Source organism: Scyliorhinus torazame, chromosome 4, assembly GCF_047496885.1.
Source record: "Scyliorhinus torazame isolate Kashiwa2021f chromosome 4, sScyTor2.1, whole genome shotgun sequence".
Taxonomy (NCBI): Eukaryota; Metazoa; Chordata; class Chondrichthyes; order Carcharhiniformes; family Scyliorhinidae; genus Scyliorhinus; species Scyliorhinus torazame.
The window spans coordinates 150,770,155-150,785,808 of NC_092710.1; the positions used below are offsets into that span (position 1 = coordinate 150,770,155).

The window sequence follows — 15,654 nt, forward strand, 5'->3', positions numbered from 1 at the left end:
ATAAGTGGAAATTATTAAGCGGAATTATGATCCAATATTTTTATTTTCCAGTTTTAGTTCATAGAATCCCTACAATAAAATGGAGGCCACTGGGCCCATAGAGTTTGCACCCTATTTAGGCTTACTCCCCCGCACCTCACCTAACCATTTGACATGAAGGGGCAATTTATTATGGCCAATACACCTAACCTGCACATCTTTAGACTGTGGGAGGAAACCCACGCAGACACAGGGAGAACGTGCAAACTCCAATAAGGCAGTCATCCGAGGCCGGAATTGCTAACCACTGTGCCACTGAATTACCAGTTTATTTTTTAAAATAGTTCCTCGCGTCATCCCTGCAATCTTCTGACCTGCACAGGACTCAGCCTGTATATTGAAACAACATTTTTCAGCAGAGGAGGGGTGTTGATTTAATCTGAGCATGCCTGTAATAAAACAACTGGCCAAGTTGCAACCTGACCCCTTCCGTACGACAAGCTTTCTTTTCTTCTGAGTGCGCTTTTCCCCAAAATTCTGCCGAAATAACACCGGCCGGTCACGGTAAAAACTGAATGCGCCTGTTAAAATAAAGTCCTCTGTTAGTGCCAGAGATAATCCATTGCTAATAAGTGACAGAAAATATAGCCCATAGTGCTCTAAACAAAAGCTTTCTATTTGCTGTTGCCCAAGGGTATACCGACTAACCAGCCTACACTTACTGCTGAAGTATATTTGGTTGAAGGCTATATTAAGCAAGTGAGGTAGGATAACTATGATTATGTATATGTTGAGCTAACTATATCTTTATGTTATTTTAGTGAAAACCAATGCAGTTTGTGAATTATATACTAATGAGACTTCCTGTAGATTTTGGAACGGTGCATCATAGAATCATAGAATCATAGAAGTTTACAGCATGGAAACAGGCCCTTCGGCCCAACCAGTCCATGCCGCCCAGTTTTTACCATTAAGCTAGTCCCAGTTGCCTGCTTTAAAGATCATCTTGTAAGGCACAGAGCTATAATAAGCCAATTGCAGAAATGTATGGAATTAAGGCAAAAAGTAAATTATATTCTTTGTCTTATGTCACAACTACTATAAATATGAAATGAATATGCCAGAATGCTTGTGCCTGGGAGCTGGAAAATACCTAAATGTGTTGGCCTCCTTCTTCCAGGTTCATTCCATTCTACTCATAAGTGCTGACGATCACACAGATCTCTGCCACCATAGCCACTCTAACCGAAGAAAGTACAAAGGAAAGGGACAGTAAGAGGTACAGGGGTTCAAGGAAGTAGAGAGGCAGCTGAAGACAGGTGGCCAATGGTACGGTGAAGGGAAGGAGAAATGCATTAAAGCACCAGAATCAGAGATATGGGAAGTTTTAAGGGACTGGTGGTTATAGAAGGTTACAGAGATAGACAAGAAGCTATAAAAGGACTTAAACGTGAAGACAATATTTTAAATTTGATGCATTGATGGATAAGAAGCCAACATAAGTCACTCAGGACAGGAGAGATGGAGGAGCTAGACTTGGGACAGCATTTATTGGCTGACAGGTTTCCCGCCTCACCACCCAAAGAATCAGCAAGAATGCATCTCCACTGATCACAGCAGCTATGCAATCATATAACCTTCCGCGGGGTGTTAATTGGCTGGAAGTCAGTACTTCCACTCCTTAAACAGGTGGAAGATCCACTTCAGAGAGCTGCCAGCCAATCTTTAAAAAAAATATTTTTATTAAACATTTTTTGAATATATAACTACAAAAATAGAAAACTGACAAACAACCCCCAAAAACCAACCCCACCCCCCCAATCCCACACACCCTGGGCGAGATTCTCCACTCCCGTGCCGGTTGGGAGAATCGCCTGGGCCGCTAAAATTTCCCAGGATGCTGGTCCGACGCCCTCCTGCGATTCTCCCAAGTGGCGGGAACGGCCCGGTCGAGGTCCGCGGGCCGCAGGCCGGAGAATCGCCGGAGACACCCAAAATGGCGATTCTCCGGCACCCCCGCTATTCTCAGGCCTGGATGGGCCGAGCGGCCAGGCCAAAACGGCGGGTTCCCCCTGGCGCCGTCCACACCTGGTCGCTGCTGTCGTGAACAGTGCGTGAACGCTGGGAGGGCGGCCTGCGGGAGGGAGGGGGGATCCTGCACCGAGGGGTACCTCAAATGTGGGGTGGCCCGCGATCGGTGCCCACCGATCGTCGGGCCGTCCTCTCTGAAGGAGGACCTCCTTCCTTCCGCGGCCCCGCAAGATCCGTCCGCCATCTTCTTGCGGGGCGGACTTAGAGAGGACGGCAACCACGCATGCGCGGATGACACCAGTTATGCGTCGCCGGCCGGTCATCTATGCGGCGCCGCCTTTACGCGGGCGACAAGGCCTGGCGCGTGTAGATGACGCGGCCCCGATCCTAGCCCATTGTCAGGGCCTCAATCGTTCGGGATCGGGGCCGTTTCGCGCCGTCGTGAACCTCGACGGTGTTCACGACGGCGCTGCCACTTCGGCGCGGGAGTGGAGAATCCCACCCCCTAGCTTTTGACTGTGACCAGTACATTGAAATACATGACAAATGGCAACCATCTTGTGTAAAACCTCCCAATTCAGGGCAGCACAGTGGTGCAGTGGTTAGCACTGCTGCCTCACTGCACCGAGGGCCCGGATTCGATCCCGGCAGTGTCCATGGAGCTTGCACATTCTCCCCGTGCCATTGTGGGTCTCACCCCCACAACCCAAAGATGTGCAGGGTTGGTGGGTTGGCCTCGCACAATTGCTTCTTCACTTACCGAACTGCAACTTGCTAGTGAGGGAGTGCCTCCACCAGAGTCCCCCTCCCCCATTCAAACAAAATAAATCAAAACCTTTCCACCCAACCCAACCACCCTGCTGTAGCAACACCAAAACACAACCCCCCACACACCTCCACCCCCACCAAGAACCCATATTCAACGCAAGGGCATCATAACACCTAGACATACAGAAATAACAGGAAAATACAACTTTATCAAACCCTTATCTGCAACCAAACCCCATCTGCCCCGTTCCCCCCCCCCCCCCCCCCGTTCCCCCCGTCCCCAACAGCAACATAGGGCGCGATTCTCCAAAAAGATTTCTAAGTTTGGTAGCGAGCGGGAACTGCCGCGAGCTTCCCGGCACTCGGACCAGCGAGGCCGACAACGCTATTCAACTTTAATTGGTCCACTTAACCCACTGTAAGTCCCGGCGGCGAGACCTGCAGGGAGGAGGGTTTGGGGGACTTGACAGAGTGGCCGGACAACATGGACCTTGGGGGTGAGGGCTGGTGCAGAAAGAGGACCCTTGAGCAAGGCACTTGCCCACTTCCCACTCCAGCTCACATGGTGACCTGCCAGGCTCCTCCCATGCCCCCACACTTGAACCTCTCCTGCCACACTCTCAATTGAGGCCGGGCAGGATGCATCCCTTGAGTGGTCAATAATTGACAACTTTAAAGGCCTCAATTGGGGTAGCAGTGGGTGGGCTGATCTAGGCCTCGCCTGCTCGATGTAAAATTGCTGACAGGTTTGCGGCTGGTTGGATGGTGGCGAGAATGCCACCCAGGGCATTTTACAGGTCCCCACCTGCAAACTGTAAAATTGTGCCCTTGGTGCAGGAGAGGATACAGGCAACAGAGTGGGACGTTGTTGAAGTTCATAGAAGTTGGCTGTTTGGAGACCACCTGTAAAGTATTCCATTGTGTGTCTGTCACAAAAACATGCAGGAGGGTTTCTTCATTTTATATTAATTAATTCATGGGATGTGGGTGTTATGAACCACTACAGGGACAAATTTGTATATCATCTGTTTCCCCTCCTACAAATATTTTAAGTTTATTGACAACCTAAGAATACAAATGAATCAGCAACATGCTAAAAACAGTCACGAAAATCAGCAATATGCTAAAAGCATTTACAAGACACCAAAAAACCCCCAAACCCCCGGCTCTCAAGCCAGCACACACCCACCAGCACCCCTCTGACCTCAATGGTAGCCCCACATCGGTGGAAAGGCATCCAACGAGCAGCACATACCACCGGAAAACGACAAACCGGTGGTGCAGGGCACGGTGAGGGAGAGAGAGATGAAACATCCCTCCCCTCCCACGAAGGAGCAGATTTCAAACCAAAACAATTCCTTTAAGCAAACCACCAGATACAAAGTAAGCATGTGGCCACCTCTCCCCCCCACACTCCCCTCCCTAACCGCAGCCCTGCATTGGTGGAACGGCACCAAAACGAGCAGCTTGGACCACCGGAAAAAGACACACCAATATGGGGCATGGTGCAAGACAGAGAGAACTCCCTTTACAAAAGAAAAAACAAGACAAAATACAGAGCAACCCCAAGAAACCCAACAAACAACTATGGGGCTGGTTTAGCACAGGGCTAAAGAGCTGGCTTTTAAAGCAGACCAAGGCAGGCCAGCAGCACGGTTCAATTCCCGTACCAGCCTCCCCAAACAGGTGCCGGAATGTGGCGACTAGGGGCTTTTCACAGTAACTTCATTTGAAGCCTACTTGTGACACTAAGCGATTTTCATTTCATTTTTTTCATTTTTTCACAGCTAAGTACCAGACAAAACCAGCAGCACCCAAGCCAGCACATGCTCCCCCCCTTCCCCCGACTTCTGCAATAACCGCATGTCGGTGAAGAGGCGCCCGCAAGCAGCATAGTCCACTGGAAACGGACAGGCAGTGCGCGGTTGAGGAGAGAGAGAGAATACCCCTTCCCTTCACTAGCACAGGGAGGGACCCCTCGACCCCGAGTGCACAGAAGCAGGAGGGCCGCAACTGGCGAGCACCAAGCCGCTAGGCACAAAAGAAAACACAACAGAAATGCAATAATAACCATACAATCCCCCAACAATAAAACAAAACAAAACCAACATCAGTACAAGCAGTACACATAGTTAATTGGGCCACCACCTGCTGCTCTCACAGTTTCAGCATCATCCAGTCCAAAACTGCAAAAGTGAGTTTGTTCTCCTCCACTTTCAGCCCGGCAGTTGGCCAGTCAGAATCCACCCCATGCTCCAGTCCCAGCCGGTAACCTCATGACAAGCCTGAGGTTCGCCAGTGTGAGCTACTCAGGTGACTCGCGGGTGGAGCTTCCTCCCGATTGGAGGAGCTCCCCACAGAATATAAAGAGGGGAGGAGTGAAGAGGACTTTGGCTCCGTCTACAACAGTGCGTATTGCTGCTCTAGGTCAGCGTTTATTGCATGCCCCTGATTGCCTTGAGAACGTGGTGATGAGCTGGTTTCTTCAGCTGCTTCAGACCATGTGCTTAGAAAGTTTGGGGACTAATAACCACATCTAAATTTGAGTTCAGGCTTTCATGGCATTAGGGATAATATTTTGTTTTTTTTTCTTTTTTAAAATAAATTTAGAGGACCGAATTCATTTTTTCCAATTAAGGGGCAATTTATCATGGCCAATCCACCTACCCCGCACATCTTTGTGTTGTGGGATGAAACCCACGCAAACATGAGGAGAATGTGCAAACTCCACACGGACAGTGACTGAGAGCTGGGATCGAGCCTGGGACCTCAGCGGCGTGAGCCAGCGGTGCTAACCACTGCACCACCATGCTGCCCAGGGATAATATTTGTTGCTCTGTTTCAGTCCCAACAGCGTCGCCAATACTGCGGGTATTTCTATTTATCTATTTGTTTGCGGATTAAACCAATAGTCCCCTACTGAGCAAATACTGTTTTCATAATCCCCTACTGTGAGTGTGGTGGGAGCCTAGCTGTTTTGGCCATAAGTCATACACATTTGTTTATTGGGTCAAACAAAAGGTTATGGGAGCTCATGAAGTCAATGCCTTAAATGTGCTCTGCTGTTTGGGGTAAGTGAACAGAACGACGGGGTGTTTGGTGCTAATGTTCCCTATCTGGATGGGTACGGGAGCTGTGATATATCCTTGTTGTATGTGGCCTGTGAATCTACTCAGGGTGATGGTTGTCTGTGGTGGGCCATTTGTCCTGTTGAAACATGGTGGAGGAGTTTAAAGTGGTGCGGGATCCTCCTGTGTCCCAAAGAAAATCGACTGTATGTCCCCGGACTGTGCCTGTAACTGCTGGTCTGCCTGATTTGTCCCAGCGTGTGCCACAGACCCAAGTTGGGGAGTCCGAACACCGCCAATCTAGGGAGTTAAACGCAAAGTCGTCTGAACGGGCACTATCATTATGCATGAGCCGAACATTCTTCCGAGGTGGGGAGTTTGGTTATTTGTATCGCATTTGCTAGTTAGCTGGGCGACCTGTTGTTCTGTTTCCTCTCTTACCAGGACTGCGCGCTGTGTATCTTGGTAGGCTTTATCATACTGGGTCTGGAAGCTACTAAGGTGAACTGGACAAGATTGATGCACGCGTTTTACATCGGCCATTTCCTTGTCCTTAGCTGCTAACTGTTCCCAGAGTTGCTCAATTATCTTCTCACTTTCGTTACTGTTTCCCTCGATCTTTTCTTCCTTCTCAATTAGCTGCCTACGGAGCGTCTTCACGACCTCCTCTGTGCCTCGCAACTGTGCCAAACAGGACACAATTGCCATCGGCTTTCTGATTTTCCCTACATTTTTCTTGTGGACCTCGCTTAGGTTCTCCCACCACGTCTGTCCTATCTTTCCTGGACCTGACTCATCAGTAGTGCAAAAATTCGACCAAAGGGGCCATCCTTTCACCTTTAAGTATTTCCTTAACCCTTCCTCCCATATGGGGAATTGCTCTGCTCTGTTGGTCACTGCGACCTCGGGTTCCTGTGGATTCATTAATCTTTCCATTGCTTTAGTGGCCATTACTTCTCTTATCTCTTTCTCTACTTTTAATTTGGGACAGGGGAATAAGGCGGCAATTTGAACAGCGGGTATGGCTTAAGCTATTTTCCGTCTCACAATCCCTCGATAGTTGTATACAATTCTAACGAGTTTACCTTACTCTTCCTGTTAATTACGCATGCGGGTTAGTACAAACTACCGATATTCAGTTATTTGGTCGATATGGGACTTACACTTGTGGTTCTTTCTCTTTCTCGCAATTGGATTCAAAGTTTGTGGGTTCTCTCGAAGTGACACTTCTAATCGAGTCCTGTCAGAGTTCACCAACAATGTTGCTCTGTTTCGATCCCAACAGCATCGCCAATACTGTGGGTATTTCTATTTCTATTTATCTTGGTGAACCACAAGCCTTCCCTTATCAAATGATCAAATGACCACACAACCAGTTAGTTAGTTCAAAAGATGGTTTATTTACACACACAAGAGTTATTTCAACATGCAAACACAATATCTACTATGAGTTAAACTACACCTATCAGCTACAATAACCTATACTTAACTTCAGGGCGACTGGCACTGTGCAAATAGATAAGGCCTTTATCTGGATTTCACTTGGCTGGTTCGAAGAAAGTGTCTCTCTCTCTGCTGGGCACATCCGTCAGGTAGCGATCATTGGTCTTGAACTTAGCTGGCTGTTCCTGCTGCAATTGGGTTGGCACAGGCCGGATCCAAAAGAGACAGAATACATGGCTGTGTCCTCTTTTATCCCTCTGGGATTTTGCGCTCTTTGGGGCGGTCCTTAACCTTAGACCCAATAGTTCGACAGGGTTCTGATGTCTTCAATTTTGGCCAATAAAGGGGCGGGTGCCTTGGTGGCTGGGTGGGTCCTTAGCAGTCATTGACCTTGGCAGTTGTGCTTTCTGAGTAAGGGGAGTGGCGACGATCAGTCTGTGGCTGTACCAGTTGCTTGATTGGAGTTCTATTGTCCTGGGAAAATGGGAATTGAAATGCAAACGAGCGGGGGTTTCGATTAGGTCTGGTTACCTGTGTTTTAGATACACATAGGCTGTGTATCTGTCTGAGTCCTGGGTTGGCCATAATTCCCATGGTCCTTTGCAGGTGGCCATCTTAAATGGCTCCATATTTTACTTCAAAATGCTACTTTGAGAGACTTTGGGTGGCACGGTAGCACAGTGGTTAGCACTGTTGCTTCACAGTGCCAGGGACCCAGGTTCGATTCCCGGCTTCGGTCACTGTCTCTGCGGAGTCTGCACGTTCTCCCTTGTCTGCATAGCTTTCCTCCAGGTGCTCTGGTCTCCTCCCGCAAGCCCTGAAAGGCGTGCTTGTTAGGTCAATTGGGCATTCTGAATTCTCCCTCAGTGTACCCGAACAGGCGCCTGAGTGCGGCTGGAAATCTGAAATAAAAAATGAAATGCTGGAAAGACTCTGCAGGTCTGGCAGCATCTGTGGAGAGAGAGAAGCAGAGTTAACGTTTTGAATCCATATGACTCTTCAGCATTACTGAAGCATCACTTCCTCTCTTTTTTTATTTTGCACCCTGTGTATCCGAATAAGCGCCGGAGTGTGGCGACCAGGGGATCTTCACGGTAACTTCATTGCAGTGTTAATGTAAGCCTACTTGTGACAGTAAAGGTTATTATTATTATTATTAGTCAAGAAAAGAAGCTAACACTGAGCTATTGCCTCACATCTTGTTAGAGATTGCACTGAAGTTACGAAGACCAGGAAAAAGAGAGTTCTGGATAAATTAGTAATGCATAATTGTACATATTTCATAATCTGGTGACTCAGGTTGAATCTCTAACCTATATGTTAGGTGTTTCATTAACTAAGAGGCGGTTACGGTGGCACTTGCCAGGTGTCAAAGCTCACGGCAGCTGAGTCCCACCCTAGTGAACAATTGGGTATTCATTCACAGGAGTCACCACACCTCCTGTTGGCTGCAAAACAGCAGGTTTTAGTGCCTCTCCTCAAGGAGGAGTCTTCAGCCTATTTGTCAGTGCTTTTGGTTAAAAATGAATTTCACAGCAAATTAGTTCTCAAAACGATATGGGGGGAAATCACAAACATTTTCAAGGACGGATGCTTTTGATTCTCAGTTTTAAGGCGAGCAGTCATCATATAGGTCGACACTTAAACAAACGTGTGAGCTCATCCCCAGGCATGTGTCAGCATGCAGAGTAACACAGCTCTGAGACTGACCAGATAACTACGCCCTGGATGAGTAATGGCGAGTAAGTCATGAGTAATAAGATTTTAACTCTCTGAGCACTGTGGGCAGATTTACTGCTGTCAGATTACAGAGGATGTGAATTGAAAGATGGAGCTGTTTGCAAATCTTCACATTTTACATTTTTCTTTGCTGAAAGGATGATTTACAAAGCTGCTTCACAGCCGGTGAAAAGCCAAAATGGTGTTTGAGAAAGATGAAAACTAGCAGAAATTTTAAAGCTCATTTGTGTAGGAGTAGGAGCAGCACGGTAGCATTGTGGATAGCACAATTGCTTCACAGCTCCAGGGTCCCAGGTTCGATTCCCGGCTTGGATCACTGTCTGTGCGGAGTCTGCACATCCTCCCCGTGTGTGCGTGGGTTTCCTCCGGGTGCTCCGGTTTCCTCCCACAGTCCAAAGATGTGCGGGTTAGGTGGATTGGCCATGATAAATTGCCCTTAGTGTCTAAAATTGCCCTTAGTGTTGGGTGGGGTTACTGGGTTATGGGGATAGGGTGGAGGTGTGGACCTTGGGTAGGGTGCTCTTTCAAAGAGCCGGTGCAGACTCGATGGGCCGAATGGCCTCCTTCTGCTCTGTAAATTCTATGAAATGTTAGAAAAGCTGCAGTAAGCAACGTAGGGCAGAACAAAATAAAATAATTATTTTGGTGGGACGGTGGTTAGTACTGTTGCCTCACAGCTCCAGGGACCCGGGTTCAATTCCAGCCGCGGGTGACTGTCTGTGTGTGGGTTTCCTCCGGGAGCTCCGATTTCCTCCCACAGTCCAAAGATGTGCGGGTTACGTGGATTGGCCATGCCAAATTGCCCATAATGTCCAAAAGGTTAGGTGGGGTTGCAAGGATTGGGGGGTTGGGGGGAGTGGGCCTTGATAGGGTGCTCATTCAGAGGGTTGGTGTCGGCTTGATTGACCAAGTGGCCTCCTTTTGCACTGTAGGGATTCTACGATTCTATAATATAGAATCTAACCATCTCTCCTTGACATTCAATGTCATCGCCATTGCCAAATCCCTCATTAGCAATATTCTCGGCCAGGGGTTACCATTGACCAGAAACTGAACTGGACCAGTCATATAAATACTGTGGCTACAAGAACAAGGGTGGGATTCTCCGGTCCCCCAGCCGTTCACTGGCAGCGGGATTCTCTCTTCCCGCCGCTTGTCAATGGGATTTCCCAATGAAGCCACCCCATGCTACCGGGAAACCCACGGTCGGGGGTGTGTTGTCAGCGGGAAAAGAAGATCCCAATGGCCATAGAATTCCGGCCCAGGTTAGAGGATAGGAACCCTATGTCGAGTAACTCACCTCCTGGCACCACAAAGCCTGTCCATCATCTACAAGGCACAAGTCAGGAATGCAATGGAATATTCTCCACTTGCCTGGATGAGTGCAGCTCCAACAACACTCAAGAAACAATCCAGGACAAAGCAGCCCTCTTCTCACGCCGTATGGAACACAACAATGACATGGGCATGAATGACATGGGCCCGCATGACCTGATTCCACCTTGACTATTTAAAGGCTCTTTAAATACATTGAAGGAAGATGTTTTAAAGTTGTAGTTTTGTATTTGGAAGGACATGGATGGAAAGAGAGCAAAGGTTGCCTCCAGGTTTAATGAGAAATCCATGGATGTTCTGCTGGGTGCAGTAAACGCCCAGAAGGAAGTTCTCTTTCGCAGTAACTGGTAAAATAAACTTGCTTACATCATAAAGAAGTTGTGGTTGCATGTGGCCAAGAGGTGAGGAACAAGAACATAATTATGAGGACCTGAAACTATTGCGTAAAGGTTACAAGTCAGGAAGGCTCAGCAGCGTTAAAGGGGGTGTTTTCCAGCCCTTCCCGCCAATGCGATCTTCTGGTGCCACTGAAGGTGACCCCCGGGACGGGTTCCCCAGTGGTGTAGCCAGCGAGCAAAGCAAATGACCATTGACTTTGGTGGGACCAGAAGATGCCACTAGTGGCTAATATTGAGCTGCCTCTGCCACTGGAAATCCCACCGTGGGTGTCCTTTAAAATCCTGGCCAGAGATTTAACTCTATTCTGTAGTGCACCCCCTTCCATTCCATATTCTGAAAGGTACTCCATTCACATTATTCCTCACATGTGTTTCCACTTTCAGCAACACCCGTTGTTCCTTTTCAGTGATCATCCACACTCCGGCTTCCTCCATCCATCACAATCCAACCATCATGATTTGATACAAGTTTGCTCCCCCAATATTCAGCACATGTCCTCAAAGGATAGTGTGAAAATGCTCCAAAAATAAATTGTAATATCACTCATGATGCATCTGCTTCCTTATCACTTCACCAAATACAATGCAACCATTGAACACACATGCATCACAGATGCTCAGAGGCCGGTCATGCCACCCTCTCTGGAGAAGGCAACACAGAATGCCAGAGAGAGAGGGAGAGAGAGAGAGAGCAAGAACTGGATTCAGACCACCACAGTTTGTAAAGCTCCACCCAGTAGAAGAGGAAGCTTTGGAGATAAATGGCCTCCTCGAGCATCAGAAGTGGTGATATTAGGAATCCGTTGTAGCTGAATGCCACAATTAATCTCTCAGAACCACGTCTCCAATAAAACAAAGTCATCTTGAGCTAACGTCAACATACAATCATGTTCATTTTAACATTTGTTGTTTTTAAAAATAAATTTAGAGTATCCAATTTTTTTTCCAATTAAGGGGCAATTTAGTGTGGCCAATGCACCTACCCTGCACATCTTTGGGTTGTGGGGCGACATACCCATGCAGACATGGGGAGAATGTGCAAACCCCACACAAACAGTGACCCGGAGCTGGGATCGAACCCATTTCCTCGGCGCCGTGAGGCAGCAGTGCTAACCACTATGCTGGACCTTCATTTTAGCATTTGTCCATTCCAATTACAAAATCATATCCATCTCTTATCTCTTTCAGGGTCATCACATGAAGAACAGCAACCCGTACCCAGAGCTGAAGAGGATTCCTCAGGAGAGCCGATTGCAGTTGAGGGCGCATTGTCACAGGGCACGTGCAGTGTAGGCAGCAGCACAGATATGAGCACTTCAATGTATCCAATTGGAGAGTTAGGTGGTATCTTATCAGGTGAATCACAGTTCAGACATGAGCACAAGCAGAGAGTAGTGGTAAGGACAGATGTGGAGAATTGACTTCATTGAGCTGGACATAGCTGCAGAACCTTGGGGTCCATCCATGAGAAGAAGAATGATAAAGGGTCAATGGAAACTGTGCAAGGTACTAACAATCCGGCCAGGCATGTACTCCATGATGTTCCAGAGGATGGAGGAGTTTCAGCTCAAACATTTGTGAATGATGTCGCAAGACCGTCCAAATTTTGCAGTCAGTGCCATACTGCATTTGCTCTTGCCTTTATATTTTTTGTGAACTTTTGCACTGAATGTTCCTGTCGGCCAACTATCGACACCTTACACAGCACATCTGTATTAATCAATCAGATTGAAGAATCATTAAAGTGCAGTGCAGAATCAGAACCCGGAAGTGTTAGAATATTTAATACCAAATCAGGTGGAGAAGGTGAAATAAAAAATAGGGCAAGAAAGATTGAATTAAAAGAGAGAGATAAAAAAAGATAGGGGAAAAAAAATCAAAAAATGGATTTGGATTTGTTTTATTGTCACGTGTACCGAGGTACAGCAAAAAGTATTGATCTGTGGACAGTCGAGACAGTCCACACATGAAAAAAACATAGGGCATACATAAATACATAATGTAAATACATAGACATCGACTTAACTTGTTTTGTTAAAGTCTCTAATAATAAGTAACATATGAAAGAATTAGAGTCCACACACCTTTAAAAGTTAATTTTCAGAGTCAAGAGATTATTTGGCAATAATTCAGACTTATCATGTCATACAAAATTCACTTACAATTGAGTGGCAAAGTGTTAACTTTTTCTGGTGAGTTTAGTCTGTATCTGTGAAGTAAATGCCATGGATGTGTATTATGATACTACATGTTTTAAGGATCACTGATTTAAAGGCACATTTCTGTTTTCAACTATGTCGAGTTTAAACGTTTTTTTTAATGGCAGTATGGACAGACAACATGGCACTTTCTGGTGTTCGTTCAAACCTCATCAGACTCACATCTCTACAGCTGACTTCCAAAAGTCAGTAAAATTGCAAAGCTCCTCCAGGGATGTTCATTGAATTCTAAAAGGTGAGAAAACCCTTTTCTTCTGAGGGAACAGAAGAGAGGAAGGAATTTCAAAAGACTTCAGCAGAATTAACTTGTTTACCTGGTAGACCTATGTTTCGTAGAAATTAACAAAGCAACCATTTTAAGTTTTGGAACTATATTATGGGCACGATCTAATGGAAACATTTCTGAGCAGGAATTGTCGGGTGCTTCCAGACAGCCGACCCGGTGAGACCGCCACCGGTATCTAACGCTAATTAGTAATGATGCCCCACGATCTTCACGTCAGAAATGACTGTCCCACCTGCTGATTGCCGGTACCGTGCTTGGCAGCTCTCCGCTAATAAGGAGGAGCAGCACTTAAACTGATCCCACAGAGCAAACCCCAGACAGCACGCAGCCATGCCACCTGGGAGACCTTCTCCACGATTCGGAGATGCCAACATGGCCAGACTGTTGAACGTGGTGGAGTCCAGGCCTTATACCCTGCTCCCGCGAGGGTTCAGCTACCGGGCAGCCAGTTCCGCCTGGGAGGCAGTGGCAGCGGCCGTCAGCTCTGGACTGTCACCAGGAGGACCGGCACCCAGTGCCTTAAGAAGCTCAACGATCTCCACCGGACCAGACGGGTGAATTGGCATCGGCCCCCGGCACTGGTCCCGCCTGCCACCCCCAGGTCCCTCCCCCACATCCCTCGCACTGATGACCCCGCGTGTGGAACCCCACCCCCCCCCCCCGGCACAATACCGTGCCTGTACCCCAGCACACCCTGCCACCCACCTGTGCACCCCACTCATCACCGGCAGAGGTGCCCATGCCTGATCCCTGCCAAAGCCACCCCACCCCGCGGCACATGAAGTGTGCGGCTCACGGTGTCCTCTCTTTGTCCTGCAGGAGAAGTTGGCCCACAAAGATGGGTAAGGGCCCAGACGGGCGTCTGTGTGCCGGACATCAGAGTCGTCATCCCTACGAGGAGCGGGCCCTGGAGGTTGCAAGGGTGGCCGAGGACAGATTAGCCTGCGTCACAGAGGTGATTATCCCACCCAATGACCCGTCACACATGAGTTGTTCATGCCAGGCATAATGATCCTTCCCTCCCACTTACCACATGTCCATTCTCCAGCAGGATCTCCATCTGATGATGCTGGCCATTCTGGGGTGCCCCCACATGCCCCCTCCCAATAGAACTTCTCGGAGGAGATCTCCGTGGATGTCACAGTCGAGCATCACAGCTTTCACTCCCACCCTCCACCAATGCAGAGACACACGCCTCAGTGGGGAGAAGTAGTGGACAGGCTTCTGGGGCACAATTAGATGAGCACCACACAGTTGCTGATGTACATCAGGTGGAGGCAGTAACACCCAGGTGAGACAGCAGTCGGAGGTCTGCTGGTTCCCAGGACACAGCTGGGTCCCAGCCTGATGCTGAGCCTCTGGACCAGGTTGACCTGGAGCTGATGCAGACGCTATAGCATGACCAGGAGATTCAGAGGGGGATGTCAGCGACACTCCAGCGGGTCCATTGCCGATTGGAGGAGACCCAAAGGCTACAGGTGGGGTAAACACCAGGATGCCTCCACATGTGATGTGCATCATGGGAACACACCTAGATGTACCGACAGAGCTCGGAGGCTAAGAAGACTGAGGAACACTGAGAGGGCACTTGTGGGGGAGGTGGGGGGGGGGGGGGGCGGGGTGCTGCACCATCAGTAGCTAGGGACAGATAGTGAAGCCTCTGTCACGCTGTTCTGCACTGCGGACCAGCCTGCACCCTCCTCCCTGTTTGTCCTCCCTCGGCCCTAGATCCTCACACAGTGGTTCTAGATCTGCCCCTCCCCCCCACCAAGACGAGCAGGTGATAGGTGTGAGCGCACTGGCAGCAGACAGACAGGAGTCAGTCAATGCCATAGATTGAGGAGCACAAGAGTTCAGCTCACAGCAGGTTATCGTCACCCTCCTGATGACCCACTGGGGCCGACACAGGCCCATCACACTGGAGTGAAGTAACACAGGTCCTGGGAGGGTGGAAAAGGGCATTGGGGTGGGGGTGGGGGGGGGAGGTAGGGGCAGATAGGGCATGGGGTAATGGTGGATGGGATGGGGAGAGGGGGTAAGATGACGGACAATTTCCGATCCGATGGGAAGTGGGCAAGGATGGAGGCCTCCTTGGTCCTCCAGGCATGCCAGACCCTCGCCGCCGCTGCCAGTCCTCCACCCTCTAGCTGCTTCCGTGGATCCTCCCTGGGCTCATCCTCCAACCCGTCCCTGGCTCCTCCTTGTCCTCCTCCTCTGACAAGTTAGCATACTCCTCCTCTACTTCCAGCACATAGCCCTGCTGATGTGCCAGGTTGTGGATTGCACAGCAGACCACCACAAAGCGGGCAACTCTCCGGGGCGTACACTGCAGTGCACCACCAGAGCGGTCGAGGATTGGATCCGCATCAGATGCACAGTTCAATTGT

At 48.8% G+C, this 15,654-nt stretch overlaps 2 long non-coding RNA genes across 2 annotated transcripts; one reads left to right on the forward strand and one right to left on the reverse strand.

The window, feature by feature from the left end:
- Positions 1–637: 637 nt before the first annotated feature.
- On the forward strand, positions 638–13,057 carry LOC140411658 (uncharacterized). The gene is made up of 2 exons (XR_011940935.1): positions 638–743; positions 11,951–13,057. It is a non-coding gene; the product is annotated as an uncharacterized lncRNA (long non-coding RNA).
- LOC140411657 (uncharacterized) lies at positions 7,227–8,525 on the reverse strand. Its single transcript, XR_011940934.1, has 2 exons — positions 8,486–8,525; positions 7,227–8,240 (listed from the first exon to the last, which is right to left on the reverse strand). It is a non-coding gene; the product is annotated as an uncharacterized lncRNA (long non-coding RNA).
- Positions 13,058–15,654: the final 2,597 nt, after the last annotated feature.